Below are 10,776 nucleotides of genomic sequence, written 5' to 3'. Positions count from 1 at the left end.
CTATAAAAATTCTCTACCACCGCCGGGGTTTGAAACCAAACCCACGGGGTTGGAAGCCACTCTAGCCTCCACACCACCCCGATCTCCCGAAAGTGGGCAGGACTCTTGACGGCTGATCGAAGTGTCTCGGGTGTTATCCCACGTGAAGCTTAGGACGTCCAAAAACAAAATGCTCAAAGCGCGAGATGGCCCAGGGAAAGGAACTGGCCCTCCCACCCTTAATTTGTGAATTTACCTGCCTGTGGCTAAGTTCGGGATGAGCTCTACCCTCCATAATTGCCCTTTCCTTAATTTTACCCACCTTCCCATTGGAATCAAGCGATGTTCAATCCCCACACTCCCATTAAATTCATCGATTCCCTCTCATTTCAACCTCATTCTACTCCCATTCCTTCCTCAGAATATGTTTACCACTCCCCTGCTATCGTCCTGCATTGTGCACATCGCAACTATACGAGTCATAACAGTTTTTATACGGCAACTGAACCTTTACTTACATTGCAACACAAACAGTTTCTTTAAGGGAAGAACGAAATTTATCTCCCTCTGTCCAGTGACGTCATGGCAAAATTAGCAGTGCCGGAACGCACATCCCTTAACTTTTTTTACAAGTGAAACATTACTAAAACATATGAAAAAACGACTCCGTTTTCTTCCACGGATTTATTTTCTTTGTACGACATGTTTTAACCTGAAGAGGTCAATTTCAAACACATCGCTTGATTGATTTGAGCCGGACACCATTGAATGTAGAAACATTACTCTGTGTGCTTTTATTGCAAGTTATTATTTACATTTATTACAATTTTTTGCGGCACCATGACAGCACTGCTACTGTTATAACAACGGTTAATTATCTTTAGCCATCTACTGGACAATCAATGCATGATTTGATACCTGGGTTTGGTACATCAGAGAAATTATTCTGTTTTGTACTTATTTCATTCAAAAGTAATGGTATACGGATCTTTTTTCTTACCTTAAAGCCTTCACGTAATCCCCAACAAGTTATGTTTAATAAGAATAATAGTACGTAAAGTATTAGTAACATAATCATTAAATGGGAACATTAACAAAAACATGGGAACAGATTTATAAAAATTCATTAAAATTATATTTCGTATCTGTGATTACTTTTATAGCTTTTGTTATGTAAATAAAGCATGGAAGTATTTTTTGAAGTTAATCGCATGCGTGTACATTGGTTGTTAATTATACCATTTCAAAAGTGGTTTTTATTCACCTCTATGTTGAGTATGCGGTTTATTCAATATATTTCCCTGCAATCGCTCTCCAGCAACAAAAACATTTTGTTCGGGTTTTCTTTCATAATATTTCTTAATTAGTTTTAAAATAAATAGGATACGCAAAAAATAATAAAAACCAGTTGGTAAATTAGTTCGGTCTTTAAATTTTAGTACATAAGTATTTGTAGAAGAAGAGTGAGTAACATCTAGTATCATGAGTCTCGGTAAAATTGCGATGAGAAAGAACCTGGATAGCATATTGTTCTATGTTGTGGCTTAGAAAGCCATAGGTCCGTGGTTCGATTCCCGGGCCAGGGGAACTTTTTCTCGTGGCAATTCATTATTAGAAGAAGAGTATTGCTAAGACGTAGGTATTCCATAATATCACTTCCCTTAATTTCACCCATTGAAATCAACCAATGTTCAATATCAACATTAAATTCATCAATTCCCCCTCATTTAAAGCCCCCTGCTTCCATTCCCCGCTACCAGAATATATTTACCCCTTCGTCCTGCAACTTACACCCCGATACCACCCCTCAATCCCTTCGGCCGGACAGGGAGACTCCCTACCCCCAACCGCTGTCTCATCACTCATCCCTCAAGAGTCCCTCCAATTTAAACCATCCCCCTCCCAGCATCCCTGGTCCACCCACCCACCATCCCCAAACTCACCACCATCTTCCCCGCCCCCTTGTCCCTCAACACAAATTCCTGACCTCCACCTCCATCCTCCCTTCTTTCCGTCTAACAGCACCTTCTCTCCCTCCCCTTTCCCAGTTCCCCATTTCCAAACTCACCCCTATTTAAATTGGTCCAATAATCCCAGGCGTTGCCTCATACCAAGCCCCTCATTTTTCTCCGTTCACCTCCCCTGCCCTACGCGTCAGTCCTCGCAAAGCCCCGATATAAGGCTGCCGTGCGAGGGACGCGACACTAAGCAGGACAATAGTTCTCGTACACCATAAGGTCCTACGCATCAGCATTGGTAGCATGTTGTGTGCATGTGACATCCGGCGTTTGTCAGTAATCAAGCAAAATTACTGGATGATCACTGGTGTAACTTTGTGAAACTTCAATTTTTTTTCATTTCAATTTAGGTTCACTTTGATTGAATTGAATTTCACACTGACACAGATAGTGAAGCTAACTTTTTTGTGTGCCATCATATTAGTCAACAGCCGTGTTGGAACTACGGTCGATTTGGAATATTAAAAATATAGATTTTATATAGGGTTTGCTTCATTTTTACATGCTTTTTCTAAACGTGCTTATTCTGTTTCTCTGTATCATCAATGGAATCGTGTAATTCATTTTTACATTGATTTTAATAGATTTTGGCCCGCAAAAAAATCAGAACTATTTGCTATTTCGCACTTTATAAAAGAAATTGTTTGGCTCACTGGCCTCACTTTTATACAATAAAATATTCCGTAATTAATAAAAAAATAAAATGCGTAATAATAGAATAATGCGACAAACGCGATACTAAGCAAGACAATGGTTCTCGTCCAATGTAAGGTTCCTCACATCAGCGTCGGTATTATGTTATGCATACGACATCCGCCGTTAGCCAGTAATCAAGCAAAAGGATATGATGATGATAGGCGTAACTCGGTGAAAATCCATTTTTAGTTCATATTAATTGAATTTATAATGAAACTAATTTGGTTTCTGTGCCATCTTTTACGACAACTACTGCGTTAGAACCAGGGTAGGTTTATAGATTTTAAAATGTAAATATTATATAGAGTTACCATCCTTTTTCAGTTTTAAAAACTTCCAAACTTAATAACACAACGGCTAAAGGATTATTTTTTACTGAACTATTAGGAATCTATTTTGGAAAAACTTGAGGAGGTAGACGAATTCAACTATTTTGGCAGCACATTAAGGGAAAAGGGATACAGTAGTATGGACATCAGGAAGCGAATTGAATTAGAAAAGGAGGCTTACATGAACAGGAAGGAGCTCCTGAGAGGATCGTTTTGAAGAGTTTGATGTGGAGTGTAGCTCTCTACGGTGCAAAGTGCTGTGCCATAAGAAGAATTATGAAAATAAAACTTAGGCTCATTTTTGGAATAATTTATGAATTATTAGTAAATGTATGATGTGATTGCAGTCACGTTAGCTACACGAGAATGACGTTGCGGTCGGCTCAAACAGCTGGAAAATGAGTAAACATAAAGTCAAACAGTTTAAGGTTTCCGGCTCATCTCGGTGGAAAATCGATCTAGAGCACCACACCTTGCTTGCTTGATTACTTGCTTGTTGTCACCAACCGCGCATTTAAACGGGTTTACAAAATTCGCCACTCGCGTCGCTGACGGACAAATTGATCCGAATTTCACGGGGAAATAAGGTATAATCAGGGGTATTAACCGAAATTTATACACATGATGATGTGATCTAACAACTTCATTACTTTTTAATGCTATTCCTCGTAAATATAAACATTATACTGCAAAATATTAAAGAAAAGTGGACCGCATTACACTCATGACTGCGCGGCGAATATTTTTTAATACGGATCATGCGACAGAAGTGGCGACAAAAATCTGCCTTCTATGGGATGGAATTTTGCCTCCTCTATGCAGACCCCATGCTTTCTACAATCACTTTTGCATGAGAAAATTAAGCGTTAGCGATGAATATACAATAATAAGGGTTTCTTCGGTGGCGGCGGGGTAACTTCCTCGCCTGCCAAAGAAGAGGTCGTAGGTTCGAGTACCGCCTGGATAGGTTTCCCCTGTCCAGGGCGTGGTTGTTCGTGTATGATTACTTGTTAAATTTGTTGAATACCCCGATATAAAATGTCCAATAACTGCTGTATACGGTGGTTTGAGAATAAAATAAAAGTAAAAATGCCATACCAATATGTACAATTACAAACAGTGTACTGCAAAGTATTAAAAAACGTGAATCGCATTGCACTCATCTCGGCGGCGCGGACATTTATGAAAACCGATTAAATTGGGACCGAAGTAGCAACAGAAATCAGCCCTATTTTATGGGATGGAATTTTGCCTCCTCTATGCAGTACCATTGGGTGTCACACTTAAAAATCGCCATGATTTCGAAACCTGACACATTCACTTTTATGCTATACACAAGTGACGTATTCATTTGAGTTCATGGCTGGCAGGAATCTCTTCCAGGAATCAATACCTATGGCGACGTTTAGCAGCGGCACGGAGTTGACGGAGGCCACGAGAGAGGCCCGCTCCCAATTCCGCCACAGAAATTCCGTATCCAAAATCCCTCTCTCTACATATCCGATGTCTCCATCTCCGGACCAAGTCATTTTGTGCCCGAGGCATTATGTCCAGCTAGACGATTCCACCCTTTTAAAGCACCCCCTGCCACCCTCCTGCAGAAATTCGATTGAGATCCCTTTCCCCTACCCCCGTACAGCCTTTACCTCCACCCCCCTACCAACGTGTCCCTGTTAACCCCATCCCCCATACCCTGGCTGACCCTGGTTCACCCTCTCATTTCCATTCCCTATTTCCCCGGTCCACCAAGAACAACTTCTCTTCTGGACCTCGTGGCCGTTATCCCGCAACCATTTCCCCCACCCCCCAAACAGACCCCTAAAACCCTGTCCTCCCCACCCCTCTGCCCTCCCCCTACCCCCTACCACACCCTTTAGCGCTCAAACCCCATGGCGTAGCCTTTTACTCAGTCAAATCCCCGCCAACCTCACTCTACTTTTACATTTGAATGTTTTCGGATGCAATTTGAAGAGGGAAGAATGTTGGAACCATTTCGTAATTTTCCTCTGACTTCGGCTCCAGTTCCGCAACTTCACTACTCCGCTTTGCCCGATAAACCCTTGGAAACGGCAACGAGAAATGTATAAAATGAATTTAGATTCAAATAAGGGTCCTATTTATCGCAAGTAAATATTACTTAATTAAAAAAATAATTAATGAATGAATTACAGTTAAATGAAATTAGAGATATGAGCGCCTACAAAGAAAACGTGCATAGAAACAACCTTTACAACTACTTTCGTATTCCTAATACTAAGATGCAAGTAATAGTGTCATATTCATGCCATATCAAGTATTTATTTTTGAAGGCCAAACGTGCAGCTGATATGTTGAATACTCGTAGTTTTTATTTGTGCAGAAAACTGTGCGCCCCAAGCATCTAAATACAACGGTTTCGGGATATAATTTGAAGAGGAAAAATTATTAAAAATATTTGGATAAGTCCTCATTTTTTTTAGCAAAGATGTAATGATTTGATTGCTACAATCAGTCTCTATGTCAAAATAATAATGACAATAAGAATAATATTAACGTACTAATTTAACCAATAACCGTTCATAAACTGCTGCACTTCTATTCCAATAAAGTATTGTATCTAAGTATGAAAAATACTGCATTCTTCCGTGTACATAAGAGTATGCCTCCATTTGCTACTTCTTTTGTTTTCTGATCACCATACTCCCTGTGTTTATATATTTGAGGGTTCTGAAAGGAATTCGAGGAGTGTTAATTTATTAGAATATATATCCAGCCTGCCATCCGTATATATTTCCAACCTACCTCAATTTACAAATCCACTTCTCCACGATAATAGAGGACAAGAGAAAACTAACGGTTTTTGTACTGAATGATCGTAGAAATAGATGAATCTATTTCGTAAAAAGCTCTTTTGGCGGGTGAAGTAGTGGCACCAGCGGGGTCGTTTATCCCACATTCGGAGATAAATTTGAAAAGTTATCACATGATATCAAATTTTTGAATCCAGTGGTATTTTCATGCGCGGGCAGCGAGAAAACCTTGGTTTTAGTTATTTTTTACAAAATCATCTCCTAATGCGAAAACGTTAATTTAGGGGCCGCTAAATGACAGCATCTTCCATACAAAAAGAAACCAGATAACTAAAGAAAGAAGATACATATTTCGGGCCCGAGAAAAAAGCACGGAATATTGGTCCACGGTATCAAATACGACTGCCCGAGCTCTACACGGGCTTGGGACCTACGCAGAAAATTTACAACCGGAGGTGTACGAGGGCTTAGGCTTCGAAGTGTTAACTACTTTTATTTACCACAACCATTTTAGTGCTTTTTCCGATCAAAAATTCTATAACACTAATAAGCTGTTTGGAAGCCAAGAGAGTTAAAGATTTTATCGCCCGCAGCTAGGATGTGAGTATGAATTTTTTTATTATAACTTGTTTAATTAATTTTTAGGAGACCGTTCACGCGTAAGTCTCGTTTCACATTTTATCTCATTTATGGATTCCAACAAGGAGGAACGAAGGCTAAGTTTATCAAAATAAACTCCTAATCGCGTACATTCATCATGCTCCAGAAAGTTTCGAGATATTTTAGCTGTGCGCGAAAATGAATGAAAATGCACTGTCGCAGTCTTGGGAAATATCAGTTAAGCCCATCAGTATTTTTTTCGGAAGTTTCGACCGATTATTGACGCGAGGGGATTTGATGCCTGCTTTACATATCTAAGTTGACTAGCGTCGACAATGACGCTCGAATCGCTCGAGTAGACAGTTACAGCTATGTAATGAGAGAATAATTCGGATCGATTCTCGACGTGGTCGATCTGGATGCGATCTATCAGTGAAGTTGAATCAGTTGAACTTCGAGCACAGAGGGAATTGATGGTTAACAATAGTACTTCTAATTTTATTACTGTCCTTGGACTTTAACTTACTTAGAACACTAAAATATTAATATTTCAACAGAACTCGGTTGATAGAATTATAACAAACGGTAATAAATGAAAATCAGATTGTAACGTTGTGGACAATGAAAAGTAAAATGAATAAGTTTTAGTCATAGAAAATAAAATTTGTCCATTCCAAAATGTAATCACAGATAAGTGGAACTATCTTTTAGGCCGTTGAGGGGCTTATTTATGTGTGTTTACTTGTATGTACTTCTGTCTGTACTTTATATTGTTTGTACCTTGGGCACATTATTACAGATATTTATGCAAACAACTTAAACTCACTTTAGGGAAAATCTGATCGGAATTGAGGTCCACAGAGATATATTGGATCAATCCTGGATAATGGTAATGGGCACATCACATTTTTTAGCCCTGATTTAGCAACGCAAGACAAAGAATATTCTTACAGTTCACGTTACTTACGCTAGTTATCGATAAATCACTCGTAATGGAACAATCGTAGACCAATCTTCAATTTAATTTTCTAGCAACGAAAAGGGGATGAAATTATTTTTCTTCCGCCAACATCATTTTTTGACCTCTGCTATCACGAAATATATAGCATTATTGAACACTTCTGTGTTCATAGTGTTCTTAGTTTCCGAGTTAACGTTCTTATCCCTCTATCAGAACAGGTAACTTCAAGGCGTTAACCAGTTTTTAATGAGAAGCGGACGGAAAGAATGCTGTGTGTCTGCAGGGGTGGCTGCAGGCGAGGAGAGAGAAGCTTCCATCGATGTGTGGGATATGTGGAGAAAGCAGGGGTGGTATGGAGCGGTGCTGGGACGATTTGCCGGCCCCTGGGGAACTTACCCCTCTCGGTTCCAGGGGTAAGGGGGAAGCAGCGTTATAGGAGGGGCAGGGGTGCAGGATGCTTGACAGGCGTGGGGCTGAAGGAAAAAAATAGGGGGAGTCTTTGACTATCGGTGATGGCGCTGTAGTGGTGTGGATGGTGATAAAGTTAAAGGCCTTCTGCTGGACCAACCTATCTCGCACATGCTGCGTGGCCTAAACATCCTCGTCCTTCCCCTCTTGCCATACTGACCCAAGTGCACCCCAGTAAGCGACGCTTTCGCCCGATCCAGTGCTCTACGGCCGCTACTCTCATCATTGAACCTCATCGACGAGGTATCTCAGCAACACTTTATCAATGTTTTTCCACAATTGTTCAAGTAACTACCTGCTTACAAATTGTTGACACCTAAGGGTAGATTGAAATGCGTATTTTCTGAATATAAGGTTGAGTTCAATTCTATATTAAATTGAAAGAAATATTTTTATTGATGCTTGCGTAGAGATACCTGTACACTCTGTAGCCCTCACTCTAACGTGATATCTTAGCTACGCATTACCAATTTTTCCACAATTGCCAAAGCATCTTCCTGAGTAAACATTTTTGACACCTAAGAGCAAACTGAAATAAGGATTTTCTGAACATAAGCTTGAGTTTAAATCTATATTTAATTGAAAGAAATATATTTGCTTATTGCTAGCGTAGAGATACCTGCACGCTGTATGGTCGTCACTCTTATGGTTGAACCTCACCGACGTGGTATCTCAGCAACACTTTAACAATATTTTCCATGATTGCTGATGAACCTACCTGCTTATAAATTTTTGAAACCTAAGAGCTGACTGAAACCGCAAGGTTCAGAAAAACCGTAATTCAGTCTGTTCAGGTTCAGAAAAACCGTAACCGTAATAAGGTTTTGTTTCATTCTATAATTTCTTGTATTTAATAGAAAGGAATATTTTTCTTGGTGTTAAATTCGAGATACCGCTCGACCGGTCTGGTTTTCAGGCTTACAACGCAAGTAATCACCAAATATTTTCAGGGCAAGAAGAGGGAATTTTGGAGACTACGTTTAAAAGATCTTGATTTGGACCTGTATATAACTTGCAATCCGGTCTATTGTATTTGAGAGATTTTTACTTCGTATTGATAGTAGATTCTGTTAAAAAGGTCTCAAAATAAATTCAACTACGGCTTAGTTTCAAACGCATCTTAACCTAAAGATGAGAGTGAGTATCTAAGACGACTGCGCAGGAATTTTATACAAATTTCAATAACCATTTAAAGACTGCTTTAACACTAGTTCTTGTGAATAAAGCATCTTATGCTTGATTGACGAAATTCATGAAGACTAGTCAATAGGCGCTGCTATCGTTATATCCCTAGCTGCAGAGGTTTTGAATATTTAATGTCCATCCTCATGTGTTCCTCGTCAGATGTAACAAAGATGATGAACACCTGACGATGTAACATTGCTATAAATCCCGGGTCGTGCTTTTTCAAATATATTAGTGAACCTAACAAAGTTTATTTCTTCGTCTTCCATAATGGAAAGGTTTCACACAGTTTAGCCTTAAATCATCATTTAAATTATTTAGAGACTATGAACTCCGCATTTGGAAGCAATGAATACTTTGGAGGCGCGAGGCTCGGTTGGCCATTCAAAAATCCAGTTTAATTACTCGCCTCAATTCTCCACGCATATGCCTGAATTTTTCTCCGCCTCAGGCACAACTAGTTTCGACGCAGCGGCGTCATCTTCAGGAAGATAGAGTAAAAACAAAATGTGATCCTTATATATATTCTAACCAGGATCGGAATGGTACAAAAGTGATCATGTATAGCCTAATGGTATATAATGATCATGCATTTTTTAAATCAGGTTACTCACCAGGTCATACATGTATCATCCCTTAATATCATCCTAACCTGGATAATATATAAGGGATTATATGTAGCTTGGATGGTATACAAGGATCATGTTTTTGATTTTACCCTTGGTATCAGGAGATAGGGGCACTACGTCGAAACTAGTTCTACCAGAAAAACATTGGAATGTAACAATGTTTTTATTTTAATTTACGATAAAATGAACTTCCACCAGTTTCACTCTGAGACGATATTTAGAGACAGTGAACTTCGTATTTGGCAGCAACGAATACTCTGAAGGCGCGAGTCTCGGTGGGCCTTTCAAAAATCCAGTTTATTTATCCGCCCTCGACTCTCCCCGCAGATGCCTGACTCTTTCTCCGCGTCGCCCTGAAACTCCCCGCCATTACGTGGAATTGAACGATGAGTGAATCCCTGAATGCAGGGCGACCAATCGGCTTAATGGAGCGCGGGGGCGCGCGCACTTCAAGGGCAGAAGCATAAAACGGGAGCGAGTCGAGTGTTGGAGGGCTGACGGAAGCAATCGAAGTGCGAGGGCTAACACTATAGTACACCATAGCACCCAGTATTATCACCAGCAGTGCCAAAATATTTTGAATCGATGTTATGGTATTTGGAGGAAGTGACCGACAGTTGAAGTTATTTGTGCCATTAGGGAATGGGTATGTAAGGAAGGGTGGTGAGAAACCCAGCGTCGACATTAGTCTGCTCTTAGCGCAAGGTGCAAAGGGAACCACGGCTAAACGTCCCATCCGACGGACGGAGTGTTGCGCTTGAAATGTCCTCCACAGAACATTCAAGTAGGAATCAGGAAGTCTTTGAAAATTCTCTACCATCGTCGGGATTTGAACCCGAGCCCACGAGGTGAAATGCCAAAACACTATCCACCACACTAACCCGACCCCCCTTTTGAGTCGATCATAAGAAACACGCGTAAGAAATACTTATGGACTTGAAGAAGGAAGGTTTCGTCAATCGCATTGTGGGAAGAATTTCGGATGGAAAGTAAATGAGAGGTACTATTTCGCACTCGTCCGGCCACACCTTGAATATATACAGCGAGCATATGGGATCTAGTCCATAAAGACTTAATTCTTGAACTGAATCAAGTACAAAGGAAAGCTGCGCGATTCGCCAA

The sequence above is a fragment of the Ischnura elegans genome, chromosome 9, assembly GCF_921293095.1.
Source record: "Ischnura elegans chromosome 9, ioIscEleg1.1, whole genome shotgun sequence".
NCBI lineage: Eukaryota > Metazoa > Arthropoda > Insecta > Odonata > Coenagrionidae > Ischnura > Ischnura elegans.
The sequence above is the reverse complement of the archived record's forward strand: the minus strand, read 5'-3'. Positions refer to the sequence as shown.